This window comes from Stenella coeruleoalba (assembly GCF_951394435.1).
Source record: "Stenella coeruleoalba genome assembly, chromosome: 3".
Lineage (NCBI taxonomy): Eukaryota > Metazoa > Chordata > Mammalia > Artiodactyla > Delphinidae > Stenella > Stenella coeruleoalba.
In genome coordinates this window covers 18637470-18655614 of record NC_137148.1, presented here as the reverse complement: position 1 = coordinate 18655614, position 18145 = coordinate 18637470, and positions in this window count along the sequence as shown.

The following is an 18145-nucleotide window of genomic DNA, read 5'->3' as shown; positions in this document are numbered from 1 at the left end:
TGCAGCTGAGAGCTCCTTCAGGCTACCCTAGCTGCACAGAAGACTCTTCCCCTGAGATCACACCCTTCCCAAGGGCAGCATGAATCTAGTGACTAACCAAAGAGGGGGTAGAAAGGTCCAGACATTTGAAGCTGGCTGAGAATCTTTTGATGCTATTCTAGATCCAGAGCTTTGCCTGAGACTTCATCCACCAGCAAAAGGCATGCCATGCTTCTCCCTCTGCTTTGCTCCTTTCCTTTAACAGAGGACCATCCTTTAAAAAAAACAAAAAACGAAAAAACAAAAAAAACACACCACAAACACCATCTCAATATCTACTGTCAGAGAACGCAACCTGTGATTCTGCCGAAGTATCTGAACTGAAGCTTCCTTATCAAAATAGGGAATACCAAAGGGGAAAGTGGTGAAAAGTAGTACATTCAGTTTGAATATATTGTGTTGGAGGGAACAGTGGATAAACTAGGTGAAAATTCCTTGAGGGTAGAAAGATATTCCAGACTGTAGCTCAGGAGTTAAGGGTGAGTAGAAATTTGTATATGGGGAAATATTTTTGAACAAATCCAAAATATCTTTCATGTTTTTCATATGTTGTAGATATATTTCAGAGCCTATTTTCCCCAAGATTCTAATTTTAAACTAAGAAAAACTATTTTGTTTGTAATATGAGCAGATTTTAGCAGTCTTTTTATTGTTCAGCTATTTGAATATTTATAAATCAGTTCTGCTGTAGGACTTGGCATCTTCTAGGGATCTTGAAGACTTAGAGCAGGCAAGTCCAAATTGAAGTCAAGCTTCCATTCCCTTAGCAGCTTTCTTAGAATGTGGCAGCCCTATGTCAAGCTATTTTCTTTATTACCCAATTTATACATAACTGACAAGGTGTCCCAATTGCCTGGTTATGATATCCTGGCTTCTTCTTTGATGGGAAAGTGATTATGTTTTAAGGGGCTTTCTACACACACATTTGTCAGCTTTTAGCTGTTGCTTATGTCCTCAGTTTGGATATATTGATGCCCAAGGGTAACTTGCACATTTAAATGGGAACACTCAGTGATTATTCACATCATATCATCTATAAACACAGGAAGAGATACAAGAAAGTTTATTTCTTCACCTTCATATCTCCCACATATGTATTTGAATGCTGAATGCAATCATCAGGCTTCTTTACTTCCCTTTAGCCCTTTTATGCTCTTCTGATTTCACGTTTCATTAGTTAATAGTACTGGATGTGTGCCAACTAAGTAATATATACACATATGACTTTGGAGTTAGACTTAAGAGAGCATCAAAACAGAGGCATCTGCTACTAATAATCAAATGAAAATGAGGGTGTGCACTCACATACACATGTGCACACACACACACACACACACACACACACACACATACACACACACACACTACATTCTTTCTGTCTTAAAAATGGGATATAGAGAGGTTGCTCCCATAAAGAACACTGGTAGTTAAATATTTTACAGAAAGAATTAATGTAAAGAATGCTATATTCTCTTATATTTAGTAAAACAGGCAAAGATATTCAATTGAATGTGCCCTGTATTTAGGAAGACTGTATCCTAGTTTGCCTAGGACAGTCCTGCTTCATGCCTGCCATGGTTCCCACACAGTCCATTATAGCATTTCTTTAACTCTCCAAAATATCCTGGCTGGCAAATCAAATCATGTGGCCACCTTACCAAGAGTACTTTTTTTAAATTAATGAATTAATTTGTATTTATTTATTTATTTTGTAATATCTTTATTGTAGTATATTTGCTTTACACTGGTGTGTTAGTTTCCGCTGTATAACAAAGTGAATCACCTATACGTATATGTATATTCCCATATCCCCTCCCTCTTGCATCTCCCTCCCACCCTCCCTATCCCACCCCTCAAGGTGGTCACAGAGCACCTAGCTGATCTCCCTGTGCTCTGTGGCTGCTTCCCACTAGCTATCTATTTTACATTTGTAGTGTATATCTGTCCATGCCACTCTCTCACTTTGTCCCAGCTTACCCTTCCCCCTCCCCGTGTCCACAAGTCCATTCTCTACATCAGCATCTTTATTCCTGTCCTGCCCCTAGGTTCTTCAGAACCATTTTTTTTTTTTAGATTACATATATATTGTTAGCATATGGTATTTTTTTCTCGTTCTGACTAACTTCAGTCTGTATCACAGACTCTAGGTCCATCCACCTCACTACAAATAACTTACTTTCATTTCTTTTATGGCTGAGTAATATTCCATTGTATATATGTGCCACATCATCTTTATCCATGCATCTGTTGATGGACACTTATGTTGCTTCCATGTCCTGGCTATTGTAAGTAGACCTGCAATGAACATTGTGGTACATGACTCTTTTAGAATTATGGTTTTCTCAGAGTATATACCCAGTAGTGGGATTGCTGGATCATAGGGTAGTTCTATTTTTAATTTTTTAAGGAACCTCCATACTGTTCTCCATAGTGGCTGTATCAATTTACATTCCCACCAACAGTGCAAGAGGCTTCCCTTTTCTCACACCCTCTCCAGCATTTATTGTTTGTAGATTTTATGGTGATGGCCATTATGACCGGTGTGAGTTGATACCTCATTGCAGTTTTGATTTGCATTTCTCTAATGATTAGTGATGTTGAGCATCCTTTCATGTGTATGTTGGCAATCTGTATATCTTCTTTGGAGAAATGTCTATCTAAGTCTTCTGCCCATTTTGAGATTGAGTTGTTTATTTTTTTTGATATTGAGCTGCTTGTATATTTTGGAGATAAATCTTTGTCAGTTGCTTCATTTGCAAATATTTCTCCCATTGTGAGAATTGCCTTTTTGTCTTGTTTATGGTTTCCTTTGCTGTGCAAAAGGTTTTAAGTTTCATTAGGTCCCATTTGTTTATTTTTGGTTTTCTTTCCGTTCCTCTAGGAGGTGGGTCAGAAGGATGTTGCTGTGATATATGTCTTAGAGTTTTCTGCCTATGTTTTGCTCTAAGAGTTTTATAGTGTCTGGCCTTATATTTAGGTCTTTAATCCATTGTGAGTTTATTTTTGTTTATGGTGTTAGGGAGTGTTCTAATTACATATTTTACATGTAGCTCTCCAGTTTTCACAGCACCACTTGTTGAAGAGGCTGTCTTGTCTCCACTGTATATTCTTGCCTCCTTTATCAAAGATAAGCTGACCATGTGCACATGGGTTTATCTCTGGCCTTTCTATCCTGTTCCATTGACCTATATTTCTGTTTTTGTGCCAGTACCATACTGTCTTGATTACTGTAGCTTTGTAGTATGGTCTGAAGTCAGGGAGCCCGATTCTTCCACCTCTGTTTTTCTTTCTCAAGATTGCTTTGACCATTCAGGGTCTTTTGTATTTCCATAGAAATTGTGAAATTTTTTGTTCTAGTTCTGTGAAAAATGCCATTGGTAGTTTGATAGGGATTGCACTGAATCTGTAGATTGCTTTGGGTAGCATAGTCATTTTCACAATGTTGATTCTTGCAATCCAGGAACATGATATATCTCTCCATCTGTTTGTATCGTCTTTAATTTCTTTCATCCATGTCTTATAGTTTTCTGCATAGAGGTCTTTTGTCTCCTTCAGTAGGTTTATCCCTAGGTATTTTATACTTTTTGTTGCAGTGGTAAATGGGAGTGTTTCCTTAATTTCTCTTTCAGATTTTTCATCATTAGTATATAGGAATGCAAGAGACTTCTGTGCATTAATTTTGTATCCTGCTACTTTACCAAATTCATTGATTAGCTCTAGTAGTTTTCTGGTAGCTCTTTAGGATTCTCTATGTATAGTATCATATCATCTGCAAACAGTGACAGTTTTACTTCTTTTCCATTTTGGATTCCTTTTATTTCTTTTTCTTCTCTGTTTGCTGTGGCTAAAACTTCCAAAACTATGTTGAATAATAGTGGTAAGACTGGGTTCCTGATCTTAGTGGAAATGTTTTCAGTTTTTCACCATTGAGAACAACGTTGGCTCTGGGTGTCATACGTAGCCTTTAATTACGTTGAGGTAAATTCCCTCTATGCCTACTTTCTAGAGGGTATTTATTATAAATGGTGTTGAATTTTGTCAAAAGATTTTTCTGCATCTATTGAGATGATCATATGGTTTTTATCCTTCAGTTTGTTAATATGGTGTATCACATTGATTGATATGTGTATATTGAAGAATACTTGCATTCCTGGGACAAACCCCAGTTGATCATGGTGTATGATCCTTTTAATGTGCTATTGGATTCTGTTTGCTAGTATTTTGTTGAGGATTTTTGCATCTGTGTTCATAAGTGGTATTGGCCTGTAGTTTTCTTTCTTTGTGACATCTTTTTCTGGTTTTGGTATCGGTTGATGGTGGCCTCATAGAATGAGTTTTGGAGTGTTCCTCCCTCTTCCATATTTTGGAAGAGTTTGAGAAGGGTAAGTGTTAGCTCTTCTCTAAATGTTTGATAGAATTCACCTGTGAAGCAATCAAATTCACCTGTGAAGCAATCTGGTCCTTGGCTGTTGTGTGCTGGAAGATTTTTAATCACAGTTTCAATGTCAGTGCTTGTGATGGGTCTGTTTATATTTTCTGCATCTTTCTGGTTCAGTCTTGGAAGATTATGCTTTTCTAAGAATTTGTCCATTTCTTCCAGGTTGTCCATTTTATTGACATATACTTTCTTTTAGTAATCTCTCATGATCCTTTGTATTTCTGCAGTGTCAGTGGTTACTTCTCCTTTTTCATTTCTTTTCATTTCAGTTCTATTGATTTGAGTCCTCTCCCTGGTTTTCTTTTCCTTTTTTTTTTTTTTTTTTTTGCTGTTCGCGGGCCTCTCACTATTGTGGCCTCTCCCGTTGCGGAGCACAGGCTCCGGACGCGCAGGCTCAGCGGCCATGGCTCACAGGCCCAGCCGCTCCGCGGCATGTGGGATCTTCCCAGACCAGGGCATGAACCCGCGTCCCCTGCATCAGCAGGCAGACTCTCAACCACTGCGCCACTAGGGAAGCTCCTCCCTGGTTTTCTTGATAATCTGGCTAATGGTTTATCAACTTTATTTTCTCAAAGAACCAGCTTTTAGGTTATTGATCTTTGTTATCATTTCCTTTATTTCTTTTTTATTTATTTCTGATGTGATCTTTATTATTTCTTTCCTTCTGATAACTTTGGAGGTTTTTTATTCTTCTTTCTCTAATTGTTTTAGGTGTAAGGTTAGGTTGTTTATTTGAGATTTTTCTTGTTTCTTGAGGTAAAATTTTATTTCTATAAACATCCCTCTTAGAACTGCTTTTGCTGCCTCCCATAGTTTTTGGGTTGTCATGTTTTCATTGTCATTTGTTGCTAGGTATTTTTTGGTTTCCTCTTTGATTTCTTCAGTGATCTTTTGGTTATTTAGTCATGTATTGTTTAGCTTTCATGTGTTTGTATTTTTTACAGTTTTTTTCCTGTAATTGATATCTAGTTTTGTAGCATTGTGGATGGAAAATATAGTTGCTATGATTTCCATTTTCTTAAATTTACCAAGGTTTGATTTGTGACCCAAGATATGATGTATCCTGGAGCATGGTCCATGAGCGCTTGGTAAGAAAGTATATTCTGTTGGTTTTGGATGGAATGTCCTATAAATATCAATTAAGTCCATCTTGTTTAATCATTTAAAGCTTGTGTTTCCTTATTTATTTTCATTTTGGATGATCTGTCCATTGGTGAAAGTGGGGTGTTAAAGTCTCCTATTATGATTGTGTTACTGTCGATTTCCCTTTTTATATCTGTTAGCATTTGCCTTATGTATTGAGGTGCTCCTATCTTGGGTGCATAAATATTTACAATTGTTATATCTTCTTCTTGGGTTGATCCCTTGATCATTATGTAGTGTTCTTTTTTGTCTCTTGTTATAGTCTTTATTTTTAAGTCTATTTTGTCTGATATGAGAATTGCTACTTCAGCTTTCTTTTGACTTCCATTTGCATGGAATGTCTTTTTCCATCCCCTCACTTTCAGCCTATATGTGTCCCTAGGTCTGAAGTGGACCTCTTTTAGACAGTGTATATATGGGTCTTGTTTTTGTATCCATTCATCTAGTCTATGTCGTTTGTTTGGAGCATTTAATCCGTTTACATTTAAGGTAATTATTGATATGTATGTGCCTATTACCATTTTCTTAATTGTATTAGGTTTGTTATTGTAGGTGTTTTCCTTCTCTGTGTTTTCTGCCTAGAGAACTTTTTTTTAGCATTTGTTGTAAAGCTGGTTCGGTGGTGCTGAATTCTCTTAGCTTTTGCTTGTATGTAAAGGTTTTAATTTCTCCTTCGAATCTGAATGAGATCCTTGCTGTGTAGAGTAATCTTGGTTGTAGGTTTTTCCCTTTCATCACTTTAAATATGTCCTGCCACTCCCTTCTGGCTTGCAGAGTTTCTACTGAAAGATCAGGTCTTATTCTTCTGGGGATTCCCTTGTATGTTATTTGTTGCTTTTCTCTTGCTGCTTTTAATATTTTTCCTTTGTATTTAATTTTTGATAGTTTGATTAATACGTGTCTTGGCATGTCTCTCCTTGGATTTATCCTGTATGGGACTCTCTGTGCTTCCTGGACTTCATTGACTATTTCCTTTCCCATATTAGGGAAGTTTTCAGCTATAATCTCTTCAAGTATTTTCTCAGTCACTTTTTTTCATCTTCTTCTTCTGGGACCCCTGTAATTCAAATTTTGGTGCATTTAGTGTTGTCCCAGAGGTCTCTGAGACTGTCCTCAATTCTTTTCATTCTTTTTTCTTTATTCTGCTCTGTGGTAGTTAATTCCACTATTTTATCTTCCAGGTCACTTATCCGTTCTTCTGCCTCAGTTATTCTGCTATTGATTACTTCTAGAGTATTTTTAATTTCATTTATTGTGTTGTTCATCATTGTTTGTTTCATCTTTAGTTCTTCTAGGTCCTTGTTAAATGTTTCTTGTATTTTCTCCATTCTATTGCCAAGATTTTGGATTATCTTTACTCTCATTACTCTGAATTCTTTTTCAGGTAGACTGCCTATTTCCTCTTCATTTTTTTGGTGTGGTGCATTTTTACCTTGCTTCTTCATCTGCTGTGTGTTTCTCTGTCTCCTCATTTTGCTTAACTTACTGTGTTTGGGGTCTCATTTTTGCAGGCTGCATGTTCGTAGTTCCCTTTGTTTTTGGTGTCTGCCTCCATAGGCTAAGGCTGGTTCAGTGGATTGTGTAGGCTTCCTGGTAGAGGGGACTGGTGCCTGTGTTTTGGTGGATGAGCATGGATATTGTCTTACTGGTGGGCAGGACCATGTCCATGGTGTGTTTTGGGATGTCTGTGAACTTATTATGATTTTAGGCAACCTCTCTGCTAATGGGTGTGGTTGTATTCCTGTCTTGCTATTTGTTTGGCCTGGGGTGTCCTGCACTAGAGCTTGCTGGTCGTTGAGTGGAGCTTGGTCTTTGCATTGAGAGGGAGATCCTTGGGAGAGTTTTTATCATCTGATATTACGTGGAGCTGAGAGGTCTCTGGTCGACCACTGTCCTGAACTTGGCTCCCGCACCTCAGAGGCACAGGCCTGACACCCTGCCAGAGTATCAAGACCTTGTAATCCACACAGTTTTTCTGAAGTCTGACGTCTTCTGCTAGCATTCAGTAGGTGTTCTGTAGGAGTTGTTCCATATGTAGACGTACTTTTGATATATTTATTGCGACGAAGGTGATCTCCACATCTTACTCCTCTGCCATCTTGAAGGTCCTCCCGAGAGTACTTTTTGATTATTAAATAATTTAGCTTATCAATATGCTGGGTAACATGTGACCTGTCCTAAAACTTTCATTAAATAATTCTACTCGATTAATCAATTGTTAATCCTAGAAGGATATAGTGATTTGAATACTTTGGGGATCATTGTAAAATTTTTATTATAGTTAATTTTATATGGAGTTTTTCATTTAAAAAGTAGAATGGTCTTAAAATGTATCAATTCATGAATATTGTTTCATCAACATGGTGTGGTAACATGATCCCTGATTCACAATTTGGGATCCCTGATCTCAGCAATATTATAATTTACTGTGTGGTTTTGATGAGGTCCTGGACTTCAGTATGCTCTAAAAACTTGATTAAACATAGTAGAAATACTGTTTTCTAAAGTAGTGTCTAGATCCAAAAGCTTATATATCCATTTGATAATCAGTCATGAGCTGACTTTTGTGGCACAAATCCCTTCAAAATGTACATGCTTCTAGGAGTACTTGGATAATGAAGATACAGGTGCTGATAAATTTCATTGCTTTTCTGAACCTATATTGGCTTTCGTTTTTGTTACTTCTGACTTTACTGTGTAGAAATCATGATATTGGTAATAAAAATTTTATCTTTATCGTATATATTTATTCACATTTCTTCCATTAATTCTATAGTCATCACTTCCTGGAGAGAAATATGCTCTATTTCCAGATAGTATGTGTATTATAATTTTCTAAATTTTAAAATAAACATTGCATTGACATTATAAGCACTCTCAGTGTACTATGATGGTAGCTTCATGTTGTTATCAAAACAATGTGAATACAAGCAGTTGCTTAATTTACACATACCCAATAAACGTAGGTAATAGATATTTTTAGTGAATTGATTTTTATACTGAAATAATTATAGGTTTGTCATTTTGTAGACAAAAGCCATCTGATCGTTTTCTCTTGGTATACATGTTATTGAGAAATTGTCCTGTGACAATAGTTTTACTTTTTATAAATTATCCTCCTTTAAGGATTTTATATATTCCAATGATTTGAACTTCTATGTAGATGATTCCACACTTTTTAGACCCTCCTAAAATGAGAATTGCATTCTGACTGCTTCCTTGACATCTCCATCTGGAGTCCCTGAAAACAGCTTAAATTCAACACACCAATAATTCAATAAATACTTCCTTCTCAGAAAAATGTATCCTGGGATAACCCTGCTGAAGTAATGTTGGATGACACCTTCTTTCTCACACCCTACATATACTTGGTTGCCAAGTTATATATATATTTTCAATTTTTGCAGTGTCTGGTTTAAATATTTCTTTATTTCTAACTTCTTGAAACATGGACAAATTTGCCTATTCCCATTTGTGTGTGTGTGTGTGTGTGTGTGTGTGTGTGTGGTGTGTATTTCCTCCTCTACTTATACACTCTATAGAGAACTTTGTAAATTTCTTTCTTTTTTTTTTTTTTTTGCGGTACGTGGGCCTCTCACTGTTGTGGCCTCTCCCGTTGCGGAGCAGAGGCTCCGGACGCACAGGCTCAGCGGCCATGGCTCACAGGCCCAGCCGCTCCACGGCATGTGGGATCTTCCCATACCGGGGCACGAACCCGTGTCCCCCGCATCGGCAGGCGGACTCTCAACCACTGCACCACCAGGGAAGCCCTGTAAATTTCTTTTTTACATTATTTTTTACTCTTGTTTTGTTCATTTTTAATTTTGAGTCTCAATTGAATTCCCTTTTTTCAAATTCAATCACAATCTTTGCATATAAAATAAAAAACTCACAAGATAATTTTTATATTTTATGAATTCAATTATTGAAATTAAATAAATTATTTTAACATACACACTTGCAAAAAGTGAGTGAAATATGTTTAAGTAGTTAATAAATTCCATTATTATAAAATGAGAGGTGCCAGTCACAACTTTATGTTCCACTGGAGTTTTGCAGCATATCTTGTCATTGCCTAAACTTTAGTTGACTGTTTTATAGACAGTGATATTTTTCATCATCTCTTAATGACACTTGCTTCACCTGGCACTTTAGTTATTTTTGTTTATGCATCAAACACTACATATTTGATGAAAGTAAATGCTGCTTATTATTCTTGTCATCAAAAAGAGCTAAATCAGTTCTGGGAATGGCATTGTACCAGTTTCAGGTGCCTGGGATGCCCTTGAAAACTGTTTGTGGAATAAGTGAATGAATGATGTTTTTCTTCAGAGAAACTCTCTTGAGGACAAGGTCAATATTTTTACATGCCATAATAGTCCCTATATTCTAGCACCTGTGTAACAGTTTTTTAATAGTCATGTGTAGAATTCAAATAGTCCTGATAGAAAATCTTGTTCAATAAAATATATATTACTGAACCTAATCTCTGAAATAAAAGGCAAAATTTATGAAATCTAAACAAAATTTCTTTAAAGTTTTCTACCTGCTATTGTGAATGAAATGAATTTAAGTTATCATTTTATGAATATGATTAGTGATGCCAAAATACTATTAATCCTATGCAAAATATTAACCAGATTTTGTTATTTGTTCATATAAAAGGTATTACACAAGTAGTATTTAATTGAATATATATATATTTTTTAATATCAAATTCTGTACCTTGGAAAATAACTTTTGAGAGAAAATTGATAAAACTCAAGAATGCTATTAGTTTTCTATTTCAGTTCTATACATCAGGACAACACTAAACCTATTTAAGAGATAGATGAGTTTTGTACATGACCATTATGGATTCTGTATGGAAACAGCATTACACATGTGAAATACAGAATCAGATTCATAATGGCCACATTTGAGAAATGTTTCATAACATTTCACAACATTGTGATAAAATATGGTGTACTGAGAATTGAGCTTTATTGCAGAAAGTTAAAAATGTATGCCTGCAAAATTGTTATGATTCATGTTTTTCAACTGAAAACTGGAATAAAACAGGCTGGCAATCAGTTCTCCAAAAGTGACAGCTATAATAACCTGGTAGGGAATTCTCAGTAGTTCATGATTTTGACCTTCGGAAGGTATAGATTTAAGGTGGGATTTAATTTGGAACCACAGATGGAAGAAACATCTTCTTTCCTCGGCTAATATTAGCCACTTAAAAAATCCAGAGGAGCCAACTCTAAGTTTTGCACAGAGAGAGGAACCAGTGTATACATATTGTGGGTTCTTAATAAATGTTGTTGTCATAGCTGTAGCTTTTACACAGCCAAAGTGCATACCACAGACCCAATAGCACCCAAACTTTTATTTTGTGGCTTCTGGCTGTCCACAACTTTAATGCAAATAGTTGTGCATTTTAGACAATGCTAGTTTTGTGGGGAGCAATTTCATTTTCATCCAAATGTCATTCCCTTTAGCTTTGATTCACTCCTACTACTGTTCTATATTATAAAAGAATGAATTCCATCTACCTTAGCTTAAATGAATATATATATATATATATATATATATGGATTTTAAAATGTGGGATTATAACCTCTCAATCTATTACCATTCTCAGTACTTATGCAATTCAATGAAAGTCATCTGTAAGCTTTAGCTAATTTGCTTGGGATTTAATTTTCTGAAAAAGTGTGTGAATTTGCAAAAGAGCAGAAAGAAGAAATAAAATGACTATCTAAAATTATTACTATATCATCTCCTATTACCAAACTAAAATTGTTTCCTAACCTATTGTCAAGAATTTTAAAAAAGGAAAGAAAAATGCCTTTTTCCCAAATAACAAAAGATAGTTTGACAAAGCAAGTAAAATACAACTACTGGTTTATCTGTCTAACAACTTGAACAAGACATAGGGAGTTCAGAGCCATAGCAATTTAGACCTGGAGGAAACATTGGAAATCACACTGGCAATCTCTTTCAGCCAATAGAAAGCTGAGGCCAGAGACGCTTAGTGACATTTTCGGGTTCACAGAACTAATTAGTGTCAAACATGGCAATCCCATGGCAAAAATTTCCAAGCTCTTTTTTTTTTTTTCGCGGTACGCAGGGCTCTCACTGTTGTGGCCTCTCCCGTTGCGGAGCACAGGCTCCGGACGTGCAGGTTCAGCGGCCATAGCTCACGGGCCCAGCCGCTCCGTGGCATTTGGGATCTTCCCGGACCGGGGCACGAACCCGTGTCCCCTGCATCGGCAGGCGGACTATCAACCACTGCGCCACCAGGGAAGCCCTCCAAGCTCTTTTAAGGAAGTTCTTTGCATTACACTACATGATGATTTATATAATATTTATATATTATATAAATCATTATTTATATTTAAATATATAATATTTAAATGCCTTCTTAGCAGCAGCAATTCATATTTTTTATTAATTTGTCCATAAGTAGCCTGAGTACTCCAGAAAATTTCTGTCTGACCTTACCTCTTCCTTGCAATAAACCATTCACTGGCTCCCCATCTTATTCAGATAGAGCCAAGATTTATCCAGCGCCTACATGGTCTGAAGAGACCCATTCTACCCCTGCTCTCTGTACCCCATCCCTTATTTCTCCCTCTCATACAATTTGCTCCAGCTGCTTTGGCTTCCTTAGTTCACGGCAAACAACTGTCTCATGCTCCCACTTCTAGGGTGTGCATTTCCTCTTTTCTTTCCCTGGGACGCTCTACCCCCATGTATAGGTATGATTCAGTCCCTTACCTTCTTTAAGTCTGTTTAAATCTCACATTCTAAATGCATCTTTTCCTGACCAGGCTACTTAAAGTGTTTGTTTTGTGTGTTTTCGTTTTGATTTTTTAAAAAATTCACTGCCATATCCCTACCTTAAGAAATGGTAACTCAATCATATGAGGTCATCAAACATTTTGTTGCTGAATTCATAAATAAAAGAATAAAAAAACTGTTAACTTTATCCAAAGAATAAACCATAAATTATACAAGGCTAAGTGGGAGTGTGAATCAAATACTTCTTTGTAAATATGCCAAAGATTATACAGTGAATTATTAGCAAAACACAAAAAAATCTTGGCATATTTGAAACCTTACCAATATTATTTTCCCTGAATAACTGTTTCCTGTTTCATTCCATTTTATAGCATTCCTGCTTCCTTTAGTCAATAATTTTAGCAGCTAAGTGATATTCAAATCTCTTTGTCATCACTAGTATAATCAACTAATGGTATGGATGAGAACAGTAAATATTTAAAGAAGTCTTTATTCTTAAAAGGACACTTGTTATATCTATATTTAAAAACTAGATGTACTCTGTGAAATTTAGATTGATACTTGGAGATAAAAATAGCTTCAAATTTAATTCACATCTTCCATCTGTAGTATCCATCCCTGGAAGAAGAGTAAATAGACAAAATGTGGTAGCCACATGTAATGGAGTACTATACAACAGTATGGAGCAGCAGATCAGATGTGCCCCTAGATGCACAGAAACATGGTTAGAACTTAAACAAATAATAGTTTTTAAAAATATAAAAAATAACATTATACATACATATATATATGACATGTGTATATATGTGTATATACATACAGGTGTACATGTGTATATAAACCCATAGTGCTTACTGGAAAAGAAAGATCATTATATGTATGTGTGTGTTTGTATACATGCATGTTTAACAAGCATGTGTACACATTCATACAGACAAATATATAGATATGTAACCTTTATGCATGTCAATTAAAAATATGGATAACAATAAGAATATATATTTTGAAAAAATATATGCAAACAAAATATAGTGTTAGGCTTCCCTGGTGGTGCAGTGGTTGGGAGTCCGCCTGCCGATGCGGGGGACGCGGGTTCGAGCCCCGGTTCGGGAGGGTCCCACGTGCCGCGGAGCGGCTGGGCCCGTGAGCCATGGCCGCTGAGCCTGCGCGTCCGGAGCCTGCGCTCCGCAACGGAAGAGGCCGCAATAGTGAGAGGCCCGCGTACCGCAAAAAAAAAAAAAAAATATAGTGTTAAACACATGAAAATGTTTACCAATGATTAAAGAAAGAAACAGAAAATGAGGAGATAAATGAATAAGCAAATGAACAAATGAAGAAAAGGACATTTCAGTAATAAATGATAATAATGTGCACTGATCCTATGAGAATAATTAACTAAGATCAGTCAATAATCAAGGTTTCTATTACAATTAGGATATTTCTATGTCTAAGAGAGAAAATATCAAATATATATTAATTTTACATTGTCAAAGCCATTTCTATTAAAAACAGTACAGCAAAACTTTAATAATATTTTTTTCTTTTTGACACATTCTAATTGAATGAATCAGATGTGTATTACACCAAAGTTGCTACTAATGTAGATTTTGTAACTCTTTTTATTAATTTATTATTACTTTGTGATTAAATACTTAACATAGACAATGACTTCCAAATTTATTGGTGCTTCCCAAAAACAACTGTGGGAAGTTTCCTGTCCTTTTTTTTTTTAACTATTGGTCTATACAATTTAGTAAGGTTTCAAAAAGAGAAATACAAAACGAAATTCTGGGATCAATTTAGTTTAAGATTCGTATATATATGACATCTGCCCATACTGGGAAATATCATTTTGTAGGGAATATTCTAAACAGCTAGGGGTGTGGGGACAGGTAAAATAGCTCAGGTGTTAACTTTATGCCCCACTGTTTATTATAGACATAATAATTTAAAAGGAATAGTTTTACCAGACTATTGTTAGAGAAAGAGGTAATCTGAGAACTGAAGTGATATCCCTCACTGCTAATTATAACAGTAACATTCTCCTCTACATGTTGAACTCTTCATTCATTCATACAATAAACAAATATATATTAAGCACTTTTATACAACATGAACTCAGGTTCTAGGCACTGGAGATACAACACCAAAAAAAAAAAATTTGCAAAATCCCTGCCCTCATAGAGTATGTCTTATGTAAGTTAACAAAATAGAAATATACTTTCTGAAAAAAAAGATTAAATTATTTTTGAAAAGTAAATAATTTAAGTCAAATTCTGGTATATAGCTGTATATAAAAAGAAAAAAAAATGTAAATCTTTTGTATTTGGTTAGTTTAAATGCGTCTCTTGAATCTACTCATTTGTGGAGGAAATAACTAAATAGGCTTGATTCTTAGAAAACAAGAACAGAGGTAAAAACATCCTGATTCCATTAAAGTTTCTCTATCCTATAAAACTCTTGTCTTAGGAATGGTATATTTCTTCCATAAATTCTCTGGTCCAGCTGTCTGTAATTCTAAGTTTCTTCCTATGGATATAGGTACACCATGTTGAAAAGGTTATGGTTCTGTAAAGAAACTCCACATTATTTAAGTTTGTTGATAATTTCTAAGCACTAAAACTTATTCTGGGAGTAAAGATTCTAATTGTAAGTTTTATATTAAATAATACTATGAAATACAAATTAATCAATATTTAATTAATTTTATGCCATTATTTTTACAGAGAGATATAAAGCTAGGTAACCACATACAATGGAAGTGTGGCCATTAGACACTGAAGAGCAATTAACTAGGTTTTATCTTATTTACAGTCAACAATCAGGGAATAATTACATTGTTTAAAATCAACATCTCCCATCTATGCTTGCATAAAAAATTTATTTCAAAACTTGAAGATGAGAAACAGGAATTACACAGAGATTAAATTATTTAATTTAAAATCAGCAGTCTGTTGTCTCCACTTTAAAATCATTTTCCATATTTAGCTTTAATCCAGCAATCTAAAATGATGTTTGAAAAATATTTTTATCCCATTTAATGTACTTAATAATTGAGCATAAATTATGAATGCATATATAATTTGCATGTCATAAATCAGGTTTAGAAGCAGCTGCAAGACAGTAAGGGAGCACTTTTCACCATATATGTTGTGGATTAACAGATCAAATCTAGGAGTGTGGAAGGAATGCATATAAAATACTGAATTGTGATTGTACTCTAATCAGATATCAACATAAATACATATGTTTTAAAAGCTTCAGACAATTTAAGTATATGGTGTCATTTAACTAATTTAGAAATACACATACAAACACAGATGCACATACATCCCTCATTTTGCAATTAAAATATAAATATATGTGACAATCTTTTGCTTTTTAAAAGAGAGTACTGCCATCTTGCATGCTTTCATAAAGCTCTGTGTTCATGCTTTAATAGTACTGTACTTAGGAGTGAAGCTAGGCTGCATTGTCTTCAATATTTAATTGTTTATTGAACAAGGTGGCAAAACTTTATTGCTTAGAAGGGTTTACAGAGAAAGGTTTGCCGAAATCATTTGGAAGCTCTTAAACGAGAATGAACTTCACTCTTCAGATTAGCACAATTGAATTTCCTCTGTTAATAAAAACTCTATTTCTATAAAATAAATAAATAACACATGTACTTGAATCTATAGAAATCAAATTAATTAGGACACTCTAATGTCTATCCAATAGCTCTTTTTTAGAAATATTTCATACTTAGTAGCTTTAATACTGTTTTACTATTTTGGAGCTTAATTATAGGAGCTTGTAGTAAACTACAAAATAAAGTTTCTCTCTAATTTGGTTAAGTATCCATCACAAATCAAAAATCATTACATCTAAAAAATATTTACTTTAATATTCATCATCTAAACTGAAAATCATATTCAATTGATCCTGGTTCCTAATAAGTGCTTCACAAGCATTGAGGAAAGTTAATACAAAATGGCCATTACGTGATACCCTCACATCTTTCTTAATTTAATGGATACATAAATTAATCATTTAACTAATGGGTCAAGTTCCAAGGATATATTTTGGAACAGGATTCTAGTTTCTGAGTTTCCTCTGAGACAGATCCTCTAACACAGATGAGCAAATTAGTTCATATGCCCTGTAGTCTCATAAGTTATTAGTTTGATATTTTGCTACTGTTATGATGAACAATGAATTAGATAGTAGGCTGTGTTATGAAACAAACACATTATAATTTTTCATATATATTTTTATAAAGATATACCTTGTTGGTTTTTTTCCCCTTTTTAAGCCCAGTTTTCTCCTATAGGTATCATAAACTTAGTTTCTGTTAAATATTCCCATATTTTACCCAACAAAATTGGATTTTCATTAAAAATGTTTTGTGATATTTTAAAATAATAAAATATGTGTTTTTCTATAACTATAGAAGTTATACAAATTTTTATTAAAAGATGCAATTATTAGTTGGTCCTTCTTTTGTTTCCCTTACTTCTCAATGCCTTAGGAAACCAGTATTAGCTTTCTGGTATCTATCCTCTATACATCTGTAGAAACATACATAGATATTCTTGTATAACTTGACTAAGTTGCATATAACATATAACATGCAGCAATTTATTGCTCTGAATATTTCATTTATCCCTCCAGATCAGATTTTAGTATTTATTTTTTTTCAGTGTACCGAACATCATCTGTTATTTTTATTAGCTTCAGTCTATCCATATGTAGATACAATGCATATTTATGCAAAATATTGCCATTGAATGGAGCAGTTAATTTACATGTTCTAGCCACTAAAATAACATTTTAATAAATATATTTATGTATATGCCTATAAGCATTGAGACTTTTATTTCTATAGCCTAGATTACTAAATGAGGTATTGCTGAGTCAATGAGTGTGAATCTGTAATTTTGATATATAGTGCAGATTTATTTTCAAAAACAGTGTAGCTGTTTAGACTCCATTCAGTGATGCCCATTTCCCTACATATTTGTGCACCATAGTTAACACTCGAATCTTTAACCAATACAACGTTTGGAAGAAGAAAACTTGTGATTTTAATTTATATAGTCTTAATTAGGAGTGATGTGAACTATAATATCACTCATTATCTTCATGAATTAAGATACTTGCCTTGAAATTTATTATCAATTAAAAAAAGGAAAAAAATTGCACCAGTTGTAACAGACAAGGAAGACTTTATTCAATAAAAAAGACAGACTGAATTCAATTTTGCTGAAACAAAAGGTAGGGGACGTTTCAGTGCTGGAGTGAGCTTATTGAAAAGTATTGGAGGACATTTCTAAGGAGGTTGGTCCATGTGGTGACATCATCTTTGTTTACTAATTGGTGCTTATTGAAGTTAGCCTCCTACCCTCCCATAGAGACTGGGAAGTCAAGCCTCTACATTTCTTGATGATTGCATTTCAAAGAAATGGCTCCCAGGTCTTTGAGAAGAAAAAAAAATATATTTGCTGGGTTGTAAAACTGGCAAGAGGCTGAGAGATTTATATCTCAAAGGGGTAGAGAAATAATTTACAGGTGCAAGTTTTCTAAAGTAAATGCTCTCAGAAAAGGGAGGTCAGGGAGTGCACAGTCAGGAAGAAGCCTGTCTAAAGTTTAGTCAAGCTGAGGAGAACCTTAAGGCCATCTTGATTTCTACAAACAAAGTAACTTGTGCCTGTGGCTACCTCCTCCAGAGACAATTTACTTGCCTAACCCTCTCCC